The 19,149-nt window shown below is 38.6% G+C and overlaps 1 protein-coding gene across 29 annotated transcripts in view; it reads right to left on the reverse strand.

The window, feature by feature from the left end:
• Positions 1 to 19,149, reverse strand: part of R3HDM2 (R3H domain containing 2) — a 162,167-nt gene that overhangs the window by 90,043 nt on the left and 52,975 nt on the right. The window contains exon 1 of one of the 29 annotated variants that reach the window (XM_042992593.1): positions 7,846 to 8,257. The exons of the other annotated variants lie outside the window; for them this stretch is intronic. The gene's annotated coding sequence lies outside the window, so the exon portion shown is untranslated. Of the gene's footprint in view, positions 1 to 7,845; positions 8,258 to 19,149 lie in introns of those variants that run through there. 29 annotated transcript variants of the gene reach the window in all.

The following is a 19,149-nucleotide window of genomic DNA, read 5'->3' on the forward strand; positions in this document are numbered from 1 at the left end:
CTGCTTATGAGTTCAAGCCCCATGTAGGGCTTTGTGCTGACAGCTCAGAGCCTGGAGCTGGCTTCAGATTCTGTGTCTCTGTCTCTCTCTGCTCCTTCCCCGCTCCCACTGCCTCTCTCTTAAAAATAAACAAACATTGGGGCGCCTGGGTGGCGCAGTCGGTTAAGCGTCCGACTTCAGCCAGGTCACGATCTCGCGGTCCGTGAGTTCGAGCCCCGCGTCAGGCTCTGGGCTGATGGCTCGGAGCCTGGAGCCTGTTTCCGATTCTGTGTCTCCCTCTCTCTCTGCCCCTCCCCCATTCATGCTCTGTCTCTCTCTGTCCCAAAAATAAATAAAAAAAAACGTTGAAAAAAAAAATTTAAAAAAAAAAAATAAACAAACATTAAAAAATAAAAAAAAAAAATTCTTCTTCTTATAAGGACACCAGTCAGATTATATTAGGGACCCAACAGCCTCACTTTTTAAAAAGACTTTTTAAAGTAATTTCTTTTTTGTTTTTAATGTTTATTTGGTTTTTCTTTGGGGGAGCAGAGAGGGGCAGAGAGAGAAAGAGAGAATCTCTCAAGCAGGCTCCCCACTGTCAGCTCAGAGCCTGATGTGGGACTTGAACTCACGAATCGCAAGATTAAGACCTGAGCCAAAAATCAAGAATCAGATGCTTAACTGACTGAACCAACCAGGCATCCCCCCCACCCCGCCTTTTTTTTAAGTTTATTTATTTATTTGAGAGACAGCAAGTGTGAGAAAGTGGGGGAGGGGCAGAAAAAGGGGAGGGGGGAGAGAGAGAGAGAGAGAGAGAGAGAGGGAGAGAGAGAGAATATATCCCAAGCAGGCTCCATGATGCCGACACAGGACTCAATCTTGTGAACTGTGAGATCATGACCTGAGTTGAAATCAAGAGTCACACACTTAAACAACTGAGTCACCCAGGCGCCCTTAAAATAATTTCTACACCCAACATGTGGCTCAAACCCAAGATCAAGAGTTGCATGCTCTACTGACTAAGCCAGCCAGGCACCGCCCCCCTCCCCCAACAGACTCACTGTAACTTAATTACCCCTATAAAGGTCTTTCCCCAAGTACAGTCACATTCTGAAATACTGGGAGTTATAGCTTCAACATATGAATTGGGTGTGTGTGTGGGGGGGGGTGACACAATTCAGACCACAACCCTTCTGTATATAATGTGAGTTCTTTCTCTGCTTTGAAGACTTTTCTTTTCACTAGTTGGACACAATTGATTAACATGCTCTTGGTACAGCTCTCTTCATGAGTGTTCTTTTTGGATTCTCCATGGACCTAGTAAGCATCTTAAGGAACCCAAAACAGAAAAATCACAAAGAGAACTACATCAAAACATAGCATAATCAAATTGCTTAAAATCAGTGATGAAGAAAAAAAATCTTAAATGAGCTCTTTAGATGTTATAGTTTTCGTTAAATTTAGAAAATACTCAGTCATTATTTCTTCAAATATTTTTTCTATCCCCACCCCCATGTTCCTGAAACTCCAATTACATGTATTCTTAAGACTGCTTAATGATGGAAAAAAAAAAAAGGCTGCTTAATGTTGTCCCACTGTTCAGTTAGTATTGACTCATCACTGTATATTTATATTTTCAATCTTTTCTTTATATTTATTAAAAATTTTTTAAAAGTAAGCTCAACACCCAATATGGGGCTTGAACTCACAACCCTGAGATCAAGAGTCACAGACTTTATGGACTAAGCCAGCCAGGTGCCCCACTTATATTTCATTTTGGATATTTCTATTACTATGTCTTCAAGTTCACTAATTTTTTTCTTCTGCAATGTGCTATTAATGCTGTCCACTATATTTTTCATTTCAGACACTGTAATTCTCATCTTTGGAAGTTTGATTTGGATCATTTTTATATCTTCCATGTCTCTACTTAACATGCTCAATCTTTCTTCTAGCTTTTTGAACATACACAACTGTTACAATGTCCTTGTCCACTAATTCTATCATCTGTGTAATTTCTAGGCCTACTTCTATTGACTGGCTTTTCTCCTCAATACGAACTGTATTCTCCGCTTCTTTATATGCCTGATAATTGTGACTGGATGCCAAATGTCGTAAATTTTGCATTCTTGGCTTCAGTGATTTTTTTTTAAGTCTTTAATCTTGAGCTTTGTTTCAGGAATTTGTGACTTAGAAACAATTTAATCCTTCTGAGGTTTGCTTTTATGCCTTTTAGACAAATCCAAGGTAAGTCCTCTAGACTAGGGCTAATTTGACCTCTTTATTGAGAAAATACCCTTCTAGTGCCTCCATTTAATGTCCCAGGTATTAGAAGATGTTTCTGCTCTGGCTAGTGGAAACACAACATATTTGTGGCCCTGTATTCCAGGGACTGTTCTGCCTCATGCTCTCTAGTGGTCTTTTTCTGGCCTTGGGTTAGTTTCCTCACTAATCATAAACTGGCTGCACTCAGCTAACAAAACTAAGATGGTAAAATCCAATAGAACTTTCTGGAATTGTGGCATCTGAGCACTTGAAATGTGTCAGTGCAAACGAAGAACTGAATTTTTTTTTTTATTTAAAAAAATTTTTTTAACGTTTATTCATTTTTGAGAGAGAGAGACAGAGCATGAGTGGGGAAGGGGCAGAGAGAGGGAGACACAGAATCCGAAGCAGGCTCCAGGCTCTGAGCTGTCAGCACAGAACCCGATGCGGGGCTCGAACTCACGAACTGTGAGATCATGACCTCAGCTGAAGTCGGACGCTCAACCGACTGAGTCACCGAGGCACCCCAAGAACTGAATTTTTAAATATCACATGAGGTTAGGAGCTACTGTACTGGACAGTGCAGGTTTAGAAGAAGCCTTAAAAATCTCTGGAGCTCTCTCCTTTGTGTGAAGCTTTCTTCTCTCATACTCTGCCCACAGATTCTAGCTGTTTTGGTTTCTCTGACCTTTTACCTCTGTATCCTCAAATCTGGGAGACTGCCAGCTCTGTTTGAGTATCCCTTTTCATCCTAGGTACTTAGAAACTTTCATCAGAGCTATCATAGGGCTCAATTTGATCGTTTCCTTTCTCTGAGATTTCACTGGTCTGTGCTACCTTTTGTCCAATGTCTAAAACAGTTTTAAAAATATATTTTGTCCAGTTATTCAGTTGTTTGTATTTATTTAAGGCAGGGTCGTAAGTCAACGTCTTGTTACTCCACCATGATCAGGACTGTAAGTTCCCTTCCACTGAGTTTGTAACTTTGAATTATTATTATTTTTTTATTTCTGTGGGTCTAGATCAGTTGTTTCTCGTGATTCTTGTTTGTAGTGACTTGTTTGAGATGTTATTATATTATTATTTTTAGCTCTTATTTGTTGGCAAGCTAATATTTTTTAATGTTTATTTTTTTTTAACATTTATTTTTCAAAGACAGAGTATGAGCAGGGGAGGGGCAGAGAGAGAGGAAGACACAGAATCCAAAGCAGGTCCAGGCTCTGAGCTGTTAGCACAGAGCCTGACACGGGGCTCAAACCCACGGACTGCAAGATCATGACCTGAGCTGAAGTCGGACACTTAACCAACTGAGCCACCCAGGTTCCCCTTTAATGTTTATTTTTGAAAAAGAGAGCACAAGCTGGGGAGAAGTAGATAGAGGGGGACAGAGGATTTGAAGCAGGATCTGCACTGACAGCAGCGAGCCCAATGCAGGGGCTCAAACTCACAAACCATGAGATCACAACCTGAGCTAATGCTGGATGTTAAACCAACTAAGCCACCTAGGTGCTCCAGCAACCTAATAACTTTTTAAATGTTTATTTATTTATTTTGACAGAGAGAGAGGAGAGAAGAGGGAGAATCCCAAACAGGCTCTGCACTGTCAGTGAAGAGCCCGACATGTGGCTTGAACTCACGAAACATGAGATTATGACCTAAGCCAAAAATCAAGAGTCTGCTGATTGACCGACTGAGCCACCCAGGCGTCCCTTATTTGTTGGCAATCTATCTTTGGGAATTCTTTGAAACTAGGGTTGAGGTATGTTCCACAAGGGATGATCTGAGTTTGCCTCTCTCAAGTGCCTGGGAGCTCTAGCAACTTGGATCTCCTTTCTTTTGTTTAAAAATTCAGTTTATATATGTTAAATTTTCTGATCAAAAAACAAATTTACATGGTTCAAAAACTTTAAACTACTTCCCTTTCCCTTCCTCTTGGTTGGGCCCAAAGCCTGAACTAGCACGGTGTATAGTAAAGACTTTAAACTTGCTCAAAGGTATCTCTGGTCTTTGCCTTTAGCTTCCTGGGAGTAATAAACCAAAAACTGTGGAAATGTCTGCTTGTTGAAAGCCTTTGTTTACTGGGGGCTTTGAGTTGTACCAGACAGTCTAACAATGTGATTTTTAGTGGGGAGTCTGAGTCGCACAGTATCAGCTCAACTTCAGAAGTGGTTGGACACTGAGGTCAGCTACATAAGGCAACAATCACATATACATGATGGAGTCCCAACAAAAACTTGACGTCAAGGATTGGGTGAGCTTCTCTGGTTGGCATTATTCCATGTGTGTTGTCACACATTGCCAGGAAGAGTTAACACTGTTCATGACTCCACTGGGAGAGGACAAACATAAGCTCAGTATTTAGATCCCTCCTAGACTCTGCCTCATGCATTTCTTCTGTTGGCTGATTTTAATTTGTTAACTTCTGCTAAAATAAACCATAACTTTGAGTGTAACAGCTTTCATGAGAAACTTACAGGTTCTGTAAGTCCTTCTGGCAAAGTACTGAACTCAAAAGTGGTCTTGAGGACCCTCAAATTCTATAATTGGTGCCAGAAGTAAGGCTGGACTTAGAAACTGTTCCCTAACTTTGTACACAGTCAGCAGCACTGGGACTGAAGATTCAGGGTCGTGGGTGGAGAGGGGCAAAGAAGGCAACATAACTGGTCAGGAGATTGATTTCATACAGAAGGAATGGACAAATAAGTAGTCCCAAGTAGCTTTCCTCTTAGCCTTCCCTCAAGAACCTTCATGCTGCTTCCTACCCCCATTCTCCTACCCCCCTACCTTAACACCACCAAGTGCTCTAAAAAGTGTCAGAAAAATGAAACATAGCTCTACTCTTAAATTAAAAACAACAACAACAAAAAACCTTTTTAAAACAAAAGCATGAGCAGGGGAGAGGGAGAGAGAATCTTAAGCAGGCTCCATGCTCAGCATAGAGCCCAACACAGGGCTCAATCCCACGACCCTAGGATCATGACCTGAGCCGAAACCAAGAGCTGGACGCTCAACTGACTGAGCCACCCAGGTGCCACAACAGCTCTACTCTTAAAGGTCAGGGATCCTAGTTCGAAGTAAGATCTCTAAGATAAACTCAACTCTCATGCAAAGTGTCACGGGGGGTTGGAAAGTGAAGTTAACAACCTGTAGATAATATGCGATTCTGGTTCTGAATGTCACCTGAAAGATTTCGACAGTAAACTAATGTGAACTCAAATTTATTAAGGATGTACAACACCACCATCAGACATGCAGGGACAGAGTTGCTGAAGTAAACCATCCTCCCAGCTTGCCAATAATAAATATGCTCTAACTTTGTTATGCAGACAAAATTTGGATGGCTATTTCAGAAACCAAATATGTTTTTTTGGACTTTCAATTTTTAGTCTGTGTCATTTTAGTCTCCAAAATATAATTCCAAGTAAGACTGTAAACTCTTAGTATTCTTATCATTCTAAAATATACAAAATAGAGAATCCTCAACCCTTAGGATCCTTCTTACCCTACACTGATACCTTATTATCTAATGAGTCTGCCCTGCGGTAAGGCAGGTAGCTGCCTACCATGTGCCAAGAGCAGCAGAAATAGTTCATAAGATTCCATAGAAAGAAAGGTAATTGCTCCTGCCCTTACAATTATAATCTGGAATTTAAAGACATATATGTGAAATTAAAAACCAACAGAAATGCAAAATAATAAGAAAAACAAGTCCACTTATCTCTGATTTTCCCCGAAGATTAGACCCCCTTGAACACAGGGATTGTGCTTTAAACCATCAGCAACTTGAAAATACAAGGCTCAAAAAATACAAAAATTAAGAGTTCAAATTAATAGAGAATCATGGACAGTTTCCTAAAAAATGTTAATCTTGCACTGGATATTTTAAGGATTGTGGAAATGTATTGGCAAAGAGAATCAAAGATGACTTGGAGAAGAGCAAAAGCACAAGGGAAAGATAGTATATTTAGTCTAGTTCAACTTGGCTGACTCAGTCCAAAGAAATGAGTGTAATGAAATGTCAGGAAAATGTGAGTGGGGCTGTCCTGAGGTCCTGCTGAGAAATGTGGGATTTATGCAACTGAGAGCCACTATCACCGGGGAGTGAAATGATCATGATGATAATAACTGGAATCACTGAGCAGTGAAAGGCCAGTTTCTCAGGCAGTAGCACTGACCCAAAAGTAGCAATAGAGGCCAAAAATTCTTGTTCTGGTTCAGACTATAAAACAGTATTTCATCAGTGGTCCAAGAATGGAACTCAAATCTAGATACTATTGTTGTTGTTTTTTTTTAAAAAAGGTACAAGCAAACTCAGAGATGGCCAACAGGGTTAGGGGGACAAACATGATTTTTCCTTCTCCAGTGCCCAAATGACTGACAGCTATCCCCTTTCCACCTACAGTGACATGAAAAAGGCAAATAGTTTAAAAAGTAAAGAATACCCAAGTAGTAGTGTGCTCATCTATCAAAGAGAAAAAAAAACAATGTCAAAAATTTTTTTTTCATGAAAGATAGGATGCAGGGGGAAAAAAAACACAGGAGGAAAACGAAAGAGAAACATTAATTCTGATGCACCAGAAAACAGAAAAGGGAAAAAATATCATTCAAAATAATTGCCTTGCTTTTAGATTTTGCCATCCTTTTTCCAAGCCTACAGTCTGTAAGAAGGTGAGAGAACAGGCAATGAGAAGGAATATTCCCAAACAAAAGGAACAAATGCCTCACAACCCATATCCCAAGACCAGAGATTTTTAGTGTCCCAAGTATCTGGATCATATTTAAAATGAAAATGAAATCTTGATTTAATGCTGTGCTTTTCATAGGGATTATTCCCTCATCTCTCCTAAAAATGCAACAATTACTATAAAAACATAAAGTAAACATTATCACAAATGATCTTAACACAGTCTCTGAACAGAGTCGAAGGGAAGAACAGGGCATAGCTTCTCTTTTCCCACTGCTGCCAAAAGAAATAACAATAACCAAAAGTCTGAATGCCCTTACAGGGTATCACAGACTGTGGCCTGTTCCCTGCCTTGCAGCCTTCCCAGAATGGACCAGTGGGATTTAACATGAACCAAATCTGTCAACCAAGCTGAAGACAGACACGTGAGTTCTAATGAGCAGTGGTAAAAAAAACATACTGCTCCATTCAGCTCCAAACAATGATAAATAATTCAGGAAAAGAACTGCTGCATAGAGCATAGCAGCATGATTTAAAAATAGACCACAGGCTACAGAATCTAGGTAGGGGAATCAGAAGTCAGAGAAAATGGATTCATGTCAACAAATTCCCAAGCCCTTGCTATACAGGACGCTGCCGAAACTGTCACTCAAAATGGATGTCAGAATTTTAATGTGCTTTTTAAAAAGCAAGTATTTTTCAGGAGCTTGGCAAATTTGGTAACAAGAGCTAATAAGCAATAGCACTATTTGGCAATAGTGCCAAATATCACAGAAAAAGCAAATTGAAAGGGTGTAGGGAAGACATGTTATAAAAAAATTAGAAGGGGAAAAAAAAAAATTAGAAGGGGGTTAAAATTCTGTTTTCTGTACCACCAAATTCTAGGTCTAACATCAGTTTGGACTTTTACTTACTAATTATGCCTCTAACATCGAGGGTACGTAGCACTCAGGATTTTTCTGTTCATTTTTACACCTTGAACAGTTCCAATCATGCAATACATGGAAACACAAGATTCTCACCTGTTAACAAAAAGGGTAGCTTGAAAACCGAACAGAAGTCATGATTTGTTCTCACCAGATTTAAATTAAACTCTGAGTCTGACAGAATGGAGGACTCTCTAATAGGTAAGGATAGTCCAAGATCCTGGGGTCATGTGGATGGTGAAGGTTTCAACAGACTCAAGAATGCTTCAAGTAGGGGATCTGACAAATAGTGTGGCTGGACAGTCAATCTTAAGACTGGTGTCCTAAGGACTCTAAGAATAACCAGAACCCATATGTACTCTAAATACTCAACAATGTATGTAACAAAGAAATAACATTCTATATCCAAACTGCATTTCCCCAGAACCAGTCTCTTCATATGTTTGAGATTAATTTCAGAAAATCGAAAACTTTAAGACCATATAATGATATCTAACTTACCTATAATGTTTGATATAAAATACAAAATAAACCATAATCTGGACCTTTTTATACTGCTTTTTCCTAAGTAAAACAGGACTGAAGAAATTCTTGTTGAGTATAAACTGCAAACCATTATATATATACACCAATATGCTTATGCCTCACTGTTTTAGGAAAAAAATTGGCTATGTCTCCTTATAACTGTGCCATTCAACTTAAACTACACAAAGACTAGAATGAACTTGTAATGAGATGGGGTTTTTTTTCAATTCTTCAATTCTCTAGTTTTTACGTGTAAACACTAAATAGCATTTTCAAAAGAGAAATAGACTGGCTCATTTAAAGATAGTCCACAGGCGCCCAGGTGGCTCAGTCGGTTAAGCGTCCAACTTTGGCTCAGGTCATGATCTCGCAGTTCTTGAGTTTGAGTCCTGGGTCGGGCTCTGTTCTGACAGCTCAGAGCCTGGAGCTTGCTTCTGCTTCTGTGTCTCCCTCTCTCTTTGCCCCTCTCCCACTCACACTCTGTCTCTGTCCCTCTCAAAAATAAGCAAACATTTAAGAAAGAAAGAAAAAAATAGTCCATCCTAAAGCACTTCTCCAAGCATGAGATAACATGGACAGATCCTTGCTCCATTTACCAGACAGTAAACCAACACTTCCTTTCTTTGTAAATCCAGGCTTTCTTACTGTTGACAAGAGACAGTATAGTCACACAGACCTGGATTTCAGTCCTGGCACTGGTACTACCCTTGGTTATAGTAAAGGAACCCTATTCTGGATCTTACACTTTAGATATCCACTCTGACCCTCTTCTGACCTGTCTATCCCCTCAGGCAAGATGTTCACTGGACCAAGTGGACAAATCTACCTGAAGCCCCTGACTCTACCAACCCCGACTATGCTCTGGATCAGAATTCCCTGCCCAAGCAGTTTTGAGCCTACTTCCAAGGCCTTCAGTGGATCTCTTCTCAAACTCTGTCCTGCCATCGACAATACCTATACCCACTGTTGTACACATTCCATGGTCTGAATCATGGCCAAGGGACAAATGATGAGAGTCTGAGGATTGAGACTAGACTTGGAGGGTACCTGTCTCAGAACTCTGAGTAGTCCAATAATTCTGGCCTTCTAGGTCATTAGGAAAATACATGTCTGCGTAGAAGAGGAAATATTTTTCTGTTAAAAACATTTAAAAAAAAATTTTTTTTTTGCTTTTTACATTTATTCATTTTTGAGAGACAGAGAGAGACAGAACACAAGCCGGGGAGGGGCAGAGAGAGAAGGAGACACACAATCTGAAGCAGGCTCCAGGCTCTGAGCTGTCAGCACAGAGCCCGATGAGAGGCTCTAACTCACAAACGGCAAGATCGTGACCTGAGGCGAAGTCGGACACACAACCAACTGAGCCACCCAGGCACCCAGAAATACTTTTCTAACAGTTTTTTTTATCTTGATTTATAACCTAAGTATAGAGATACGAAAACTGTGCTTTTATTCATGCTTTTGTCCTGAAATTGGTAGGAGCAGGCCTATCTAGCCCTATCACATACCAGCTATGTGATCTGATTCAAGGTTTGTTTTTTTTTTTTATCGTTTCTGGTTTTGTTTTGTTTTGTTTTGTTTTGTTTTGTTTTGTTTTGTTTTGTTTTGAGAGAGAGAGAGAGAGCATGCATGCATGTAAGCAGGGGAGGAGCAGAGAAAGAGGGAGAGAGAATCCCAAGCAGGCCCCACGGAACCCGACAGGGGGCTTGAACTCACAAAACATGAGATCATAACCTGAGCCGAAACCAAAGCTGACCCAAGCCACCCAGGTGCCTGTTTCTGTTTTTTTAATGTGATCTGGTTTGTAACTACACTACCTCTTATAAACTTCATTTTACTGACCCATAAAATAATCTCCTTCATAGGATTTTAATGCAGTGAAATAATTTTTAAAATAATTTTGCAGGGTACCTGGTGCAGAGCAAATCTGAGAAAAACTGAAGCATTACTAGATGCTCTGCCATCACTCTTCTCCCCAGTATAGGCATAAAAGGGACTAAAAGGGCAAAAATGTAGGGCCAATTTCAGAGAAAGTACAACAAAACACAGCCATTTCTGGGTCTCATTTTAGGAATTTCTGTCATTGACTCCATGGAAGTCTGGTGGTATTGGTTGCTGTTTTTGTTACAACCATTTCTCCCATTAAAATGTAAGCTTTATTTTTTTTGTAATTATATAAGAAGATGAATGCTAAGTAAACTTACTGTGGTAATCATTTCTCAATATATGTATGTAAAATCACTATGTAGTACACCTGACACTTACACAGAGCTGTATACCAATTATATCTTAATAAAACTGGAGAAAAAATGTACGTTCTATAAGAGCAGGGATTTTTCCTTTTTCTTTACTGCTATATCCCATACTCTCAGACGGTTCCTGGCACGACAAATAAGTATTTGTTAATAAACCATTAACTACAAAAAACAAGTATAGAGTGCTTATCTGACACCCAACATCAATATAATATGCTAGCAAGCCTGGTATAATCAGAAAATAAATTATTTATATATGGCAACTTTTCTTAGCTGCTTCTTGTAATTTCAGAACAGTTTTCTTAAAAATGAAATTACTGAGGGGCACCTGAGTGGCTCAGTTGGTTAACCTCCCAACTTTGGCTCAGGTCATGATCTCGCAGTTTGTGAGTTTAAGCCCCACGTGGGGCTCTGTGCTGACAGTTCAAAGCCTGGAGACTGCTTTGGATTCTGTGTCTACCTCTCTCTCTCTGCCCCGCCCCCATTCATGTTCTCTGTCTCTGTCTCTCTCTCTCTCTCTCTCTCTCTCTCAACAATAAATAAACATTAAAAAAAATTTAAAGGGGCGCCTGGGTGGCTCAGTCGGTTAAGCGTCCAATTTCTGCTCAGGACATGATCTCGTGGTTTGTGAGTTCAATCCCCGAGTCAGGCTCTGTGATGACAGCTCATAGCTTGGAGCCTGCTTCAGATCCTGTGTCTCCCTTTCTCTCTCTGTGCCCCTCCCCAACTTGTGCTCTGTCTCTCTGTTTCAAAAATGAGTAAACATTAAAAAAAAAAAAGAAAATGAAATTATTGAAAACATTAGAGTATGCCTTTAATATGAGGACATTTCTGCTCTCTTCAACTTTGCTCCCTCACCTGTTTGCAGAGGGATATTAATAATACTCAGTAATTTCATACATAATCCTACAAGAGAGGATAATTCAACTAACTAAACTGTACTGAAGCTCTTGTTTTAAGCTTCAAATAGAATGGGATCAAGTAAAAACAAAATCTAAAAGAGTAATTGAGGAAAAAAGTCCTTTCTGCACATCTCACATTTTTATCCCCAGCTTCCTCAAGTCTTGCATCAATTCCGAAGAACTCAAAACAATTCTACAAACTGTATCTTACACCTCATCACATTCTCAAAAATATATTATGTTTTTCAAATTTCCTCAATCAATCCATTTATCTCTGATGAATACTCCTAGAATACTGTGGGGCTCCTGGGTGGCTCACTTGGTTGAGTGTCCAACTTCGGCTCAGGTCATGATTTCCAGGTTCATGGGTTTGAGCTCTGCATCGGGCTCTGCACTGCTGGTGTAGAGCCTGCTTGGGATTCTCCCTCTCTGCCTCTCTCTCTGCTCCTCCCCTGCTTGTGAGCGCATGCTCTCTCTCTCTCAAAATAAATAAATAAACTTAACAAAAAGGTTAGAACACTGTAGCAGAAGTAGATGATTTGGAATCAAATCTATTCTGAAAGAGATTGAAATGACCTTGACAACATTATACATGAAACTGAGTAGACAGAATGATGACTGGTAAAAAGATAGCTCAAAGCACATTCTGTATAACTGAGAATTAAAAGTGTGTCACCAGAGGGGACATGTTACAGATGTGCTTTCTGTATCACACAAATCCCAAAACTAGCCTGGGTTCTTATTCAAAGGTTTATCTGAAGAAAACTGCATCCTCTGTATCGGTCTGATTCTGAAACTCAACTACAACATAAGGCATCATCAAAAAACAACTACTCTTAGTGACCTCATGATACTATTAGCAAAACACAACTAGGATATTCCTGGGAACTGGTAAAATAAAACTCCCAATAGTCCTAAATTCCATGACTGACTTAAGAACTCCTCCCTGAACAAAATTCAAAGCTATCTTTAAAAACAAACAAACAAACAAACAAACAACCTTAAAACCCAACAAGCTCCAATATATCCTCTTCTATACAAAAAAATACAAAGCTATAAATGTCTAGAAATGCCCCAAGGTATGTAATTACTGAAGCTAATTAACATTCTCAAAATTAAACATCCACTGCAATGCTCAAGAGACTGGGGTCACAGAAAATAGATAAGGGCAAATGAATCCCACCAAAAAGATAAAGTTCAGATGTGTTTCTCTAATAAATAAAGAAAACAGGATTCTGAAATTAAGCAATGAAACCTGCTGGGAGAAGAAAAATTATTATCAAACTCATAAGTGTCAATTAAAATGTAAAACTTTGTGTTTGCTGTTATTCACTGGGAAAGTGGAAATTAATTGGGCTGGAGCTCAGAACTGTGATAATGATTTTGTAATAAAGATAACATGAAAGATCCTTTCATTTATACCAAAAAGATGCTGTTTTAAAAAGAAAACACACTTTTAAAAATCTATACTAAATCACCTTTTTCTCTAAGATCACTACACCAGAGTTGTGCCATATAATTTTACCTCTAATCCTCACTTACCTTTATCCTAACAAAGAATACAACTATGGGATCTTGGATAAAGAAGATTCAGTATTTTGTACAGTATAGTTTTTAGAGATTTGATTTCAAGCTCTGCCACTTACAAGCTGTGTGATCTTGGGCAAGTTACTTAATCTCTTGGTTCCTCGGTTTCCCTTATCTGTAAAACAAAGGTAATAATAACTATCTCATGGAGCTGTAAAAATTAAGTGAGTTAATATACAGGTAAAATATTTAGACACATGGAAAGCACTTAAATAAATGTTAGCTATTATTTTTGTTGTTGTTATTTAGTCTTCTCTAAACTAATAAAAGAAGATCAGGGTCACTATTTTTAAATCTTGGAAGAATTAATATAGAAATAATAGTATTATCTGTTTTATGGTTCCTCTGAAATTGAAGGACCTGCTTGCATAGAATGAATAGACTAAGTAGGCCCACAGTGACATTAGGTTTTAAGGTCTCCAATATTCATTTTCTTCTTAGGGACAAAGATGTTGGAATGCAATCTAAGATTCTTGTGTCAGAGAAGTCAAGTTCCCTTTCTGCACCTACCAGGACAATCAATGGTACGGGAGACAAACAAGTAAAATATAATGTATTGTTAAGTGCTAGTTAGAGCTGCTCACAAGGTTTAATGGGAATAGAGGGAGCAGGCATATAAATATCATACCAGAAGAAAGGCTTCCAGAAGGAAGGGAGGTTTAAGCCTAATCCTCCAGGATAAATAGTATTTAGCCTAATAGAGAAGTGGAAAAACAGGCCTAGATTCCATATTCACCAGCTAGATGATTTGAGGAGAGTTACTTAATCTCTCTAAACCTCAGTTTCTTTACCTATAAAATGGAATGATTAGAACACTTTTTTTGGAAGGCTGTGTGGAAATTAAATGAGATAATACATATATAAAGTACTTAGAACACAGTGCCAGGAATACAGTGTGAACCCAACAAATAGTATCATTAACACAGACATATGGATCACCACGATGCTTTCTCAGAACAGCAAGTATTGTATAAAGAAAGCTAGAGTATAAGGCACTCATAGAAAAGTAGCTTGAGAAAAAAAAGCTAGAGATCAGTGGAAACAGGATCATAAAACATCTTGCATACTAACTAAAGCTATGAGAAACTTGTAATGGATTTTCAAAAATGGATTACATCATCATATTTCTATTTTAGAAATATTACTTTTGCTACAATGTGTATAGCTTAGAAAGAAAATAAAATAGAGGAAGAGACACCAGCTAGGAAAAAGAATTCTGACTACAGAATGAGGGGACTGTGACCCAAGAAGCATCAGGAGATAAAAATCACTAAGACTTAGTGATGTGTATGATGACTGTGTGAGAAGTATAAGACACTCAAGTGACTGGACAGAAAAGCAGCTTCACAAAGTGTGGCCTGAAACCCCTAGAAATCTCCAAGACTTGTTTTTTCTGCAAAGTCAAAAAGAACTTTTATAATGTACTAAGGTCTTGTTTGCACTTTTCACTATCATGCTCTCACAGGTATATGACGGTATTTTCCAGAAAACAAAGGACATGTTATATCACAACCAACTGAATGAAAAGGCAGATAGGAGAATCCATCTATTAACCCCAATATTAAATTAAATTTTTAAAAATGAAAAACAATGACACATTTCCTCCTAAATTTTATTGTTGCTGTTTTGAAATGTTTTTTCATAAAAGACTTGCTTTTATGTTAACATGTAATAGGTTATCATTTTAAAATGAATTAATAAGTGTTTCTAAAGTTTCTCAGTTCTAATTTCCAATACACTAATATTGATAGATATTATCAATCATGAACAAAAGCTCTTTTGGAGGGGGGGGGCTCAATAATTTTTAAGAGTGTGAAGAAATTCTGATACTAAAAGGTTTGAGAACAACTGGGGAGGATATTTTTACCACTGAAATCAGAACACTGAAGGAGAAACCAGTTTGGTAAGAAAAGATGATGAAGTTCAGTTTAACAATGGTAGGGGCACCGGGCTGGCTCAGTTGAAAGAGCATGCAACTCTTGATTTCAGGGTCATGAGTTTCAGCCTGGGTGTAGAGATTACTAAAATAAAATAAAATAAAATAAAATTAAATTAAATTAAATTAAATTAAATTAAATTAAATTAAAAAGGGTGCTTGGCTGGCTCAGTCAGTAGAGTATACAACTCTTGATTTCAGAGTCGTGAGTTCAAGCCCCACATTGGGGCTTATTAAATTAAATTAAATAATAATAATAAATAAAATGGCAAAATACAGTGATAAAGAAAAAATATTAAAAGCAACAAGACAAAAAGAATATAGTTACATATAAAGGAAAACCCATAAGCAGACAAACAAAACCAGACAAAAATTAAAGAAGTTCATGACCACTAAACCAGTCCTGCAAGAAATACTAAAGGGGACTCTTTGAGTGGAAAAGAAGGACCAAAAGTATGAAGGCAGGAAACACAAAAGCAGTAAAAATGAGTGTTTCTGTAAAAAATCAGTCAAGGAACTGACAAAATAAAAGGGTGTAAAATATGACATCATATACCTAACTTGGGCAGGAGTAAAGAATGGGTTCAAATTTAAATGTTTATTTTTAAGAGAGAGAGAGAGAGTACGTGCATGCACACAAGGGAGGGGCAGAGAGAGAGGAAGGCAGAACCCTACACAGGCTCCTCTCTCTCAACGCAGAGCCTGATACAGGGTTCGATCCCACAACCCTGGGATCATGACCTGAGCTGAAATCAAGAGTTGGACACCCAACCTACTGAGTTACCCAAGCACCCCAAGAATGGTTTCAAATCTAAACAACCATCAATTTAATACAGACTGCTATATGCAGAAGATGTTATAAACATAATAGTACCCACAAAGCAAAAACCACTAATAAAAAAAGAATCTAATAAGTATGCAAAAGAATAGAGAAATCCAAATCTATCACTACAGAAAACCAGCAAACCATGAAAGAGAAAGACAAGAAAAGGATCAGAGAAAATCCTCACACACAACACAAAACAAACAATAAAAAGGCAATAAATATATTTCTATCAATAATTGCTCTGAATGTAATAGGACTAAATGCTCCAGTCAAAAGACATAGATGGGGTAACAGAATGGATTAAAAAAAAAAAAAAAAAAGACCTATCTATATGCTGCCTACAAGAGACTAATTGCAGACCTAAAGAAACCTGCAGATTGAAACTGAGGGGATAGAGAAGCATCCAGCATGCAAATGGATGTCAAAGAAGGCTGGAGTAGCAATACTTCTATCAGACAAAATAGACTTTAAAACAAAGACTGTAACAAGAGGGGTGCCTGGGTGGCTTAGCTGGTTAAGTGTCTGACTCTTGAGCTCACCTCAGGTCTTGATCTCAGCATCACGAGTTCAAGCCCCGCACTGGGATCCACACTGGGCATGAAGCTTACTTTAAAAAAAAAAAAAAAAAAAAAAAAGACTGCAACAAGAGACAAAGAAAGACACTATATAATAATAAAGGAGATGATCCAACAAGAACATACAATAATTGTAAATACTGATACACCCAATATGGAAGCACCCAAATATATTAAAGAGTTAATAACAAATATAAAGGAACTAATTGGTAGTAGGGGACTTTAACACTCCACTTACATCAATGGACAGATCATCTAAACAGAAAATCAACAAGGAAACAATGGCTTTATTTTTTGTTTTTTGGTTTTTTTAAATTTTATTTTAGAAAGAGACAGAGCACTCAACTTGGATGGGAGAAGGGAGGGAGGGAGGGAGGGAGGGAGAGAGAGAGGGAGGGAGGGAGAGAGAGAGGGAGGGAGAGAATCCTAAGCAAGCTCCACACTTGGTGCGGAGCCCAACTTGGGGCTTGATCCCATGACCCTGGGATCATGACATGAGTCGGACACTCAATCGGCGAAGCCACCCAGGCGCCTCAAGGAAATAATGACTTTGTATGATATACTGGACCAGATGGATTTAACAGATATATTCACAACATTCCATCCTAAAACAGCACAATACACATTCTTTTCAAATGCACATGGAACACTGTCCAGAATAGATCACATATTAGGCCACAAAAAAAACACTCAACTACTCAAAAAGATCAAAGTCATACCATGCATCTTTTCTGACCACACACTATGAAGCTAGTAGTCAACCATAACAAAAACTCTGAAAAGACCACAAACACATGGAGATTAAATAACATGCTACTGAACAATGAAGGAGTCAACCAGTAAATAAAATAAGAAACAAAAAATACATGGAAACTAATGAAAATGAAAACACAACCATTCAAAACCCTTGGGATGCAGTAAAAGTAGTTCTAAGAGGGATGTTTATAGCAATACATGTCTACTTCAAGAAGCAAGAAAAATCTCAAATAAACAACCTAAATTTACACCTAAAGGAGCTAGAATAGAAAAAGAACAAACAAAACTTAAAACCAACAGAAGGAAGGAAATAATAAAGATTAGAGCAGAAATAAATGATACAGAAACTAAACAAATAGAATAGATCAGTGAAACCCAGAGCTTGTTTTTTTGGGGAAAAAAAAAAAATCAATCAAATTGATAAACCTCTAGCCAGACTTACCAAGAAAAGAAAGGACCCAAATAAATAAAATCACAAATGGGAGAGGAGAAATAACAACAAACACCACAGAAATACACACAATTATAAGAGAAAATTATGAAAAACTATATACCAACAAGTTGGAAAACCTAGAAGAAACATAAATTCCAAGAAATATATAACCAAAACTGAACCTGGAAGAAACAGAAAATTTGAACAGACGAATTACCAGCAAAGGAATTGAATCACTAATCAAAAGCTCCCAACAAGTAAAAGTCCAGGATCAGATGACTTCACAGGCAAATTCTACCAAACATTTTTTTTTTAACAAATGATTCTTTTTTAAAAAATCATATTTAAGTTTATTTTCATTTATTTTGAGAGAGAGAGAGAGAGCAAGTGGGGAGGGCCAGAGACAGAGGGAGACAGAATCGCAAGCAGGCTCCATACTGTCAGCACAGAACCTGATGCAGGGCTTGAACTCTTGAACTGCGAGATCATGACCTGAGCCAATGTCGTTTAACTGACTGAGCCACCCCGGCACGCCCTCCCCAACTTTTTAAAAGTTTGTTTGTTTGTTTGTTTGTTTGTTTCGAGAGAGAGGGAGTGTGCGCACAAGCGAGGGAGGGGTATAGAGAGAGAGAGGGAGAGAAAGAATCCCAAACAGGCTATGTGCTGGCAGCATGGAGCCCTATGGGGGGCCCTATCTCACAAACCATGAAATCATGACCTGAGCCAAAACCAAGAGTTGAATACTTAACTGAGTCACCCAAGCACCTCAAATTCTACCAAACATTTAAAGAAGAGTCAAAATCCACTCTTCTCAACCTATTCCAAAAAAATAGAAGAGGAAGGAAAACTTCCAAATTCATTCTATGAGGCCAGCATCACCCTGATACCAAACCAAAGGTACCACAAAAAAAGAGAACTACAGGCCATTATGTCTGATAAACATAGATGCAAAAATCCTCAACAAAATACTAGCAAATTGAATCCAACTAGTTAAAAAAAAATTTTTTTTTTACATGTATTTTTGAGAACCAGAGTGAGACAAAGCGTGAGTGGGGGGAGGGGCAGAGAGAGAAGGAGACACAGAAGCTGAAGCAGGCTCCAGGCTCTGAGCAAGCGGTCAGCACAGAGCCTGATACGGGACTCGAACCCACAAACTGTGAGATCATGACCTGAGCCGAAGTCGGACGCTCAACCGACTGAGCCACCCAGGCGCCCCTGAATCCAACTATTAATACATTAAAAAAAATCATTCACCACAATCAAGTGGAACTTATCCCTGGGTTGCAAAGGTGGCTCAATGTTATCAAATCAATCAGTGTGATACATCACATCAATAAGGGAAAGGAGGGGCACCTGGGTGGCTCAGTAGGTTAAGTGTCCAACTTTTCATTTCAGCTCGGGTCATGATCTCACAGTTTGTAAGATGGAGCCCCACGTTGGGCTCTGTGCTCACCATGAAGTCTGCTTGGGATTCTTTCCATCTCTCTCTGTTCCTCC

Source organism: Panthera tigris, chromosome B4 (assembly GCF_018350195.1).
Source record: "Panthera tigris isolate Pti1 chromosome B4, P.tigris_Pti1_mat1.1, whole genome shotgun sequence".
Taxonomy (NCBI): Eukaryota; Metazoa; Chordata; class Mammalia; order Carnivora; family Felidae; genus Panthera; species Panthera tigris.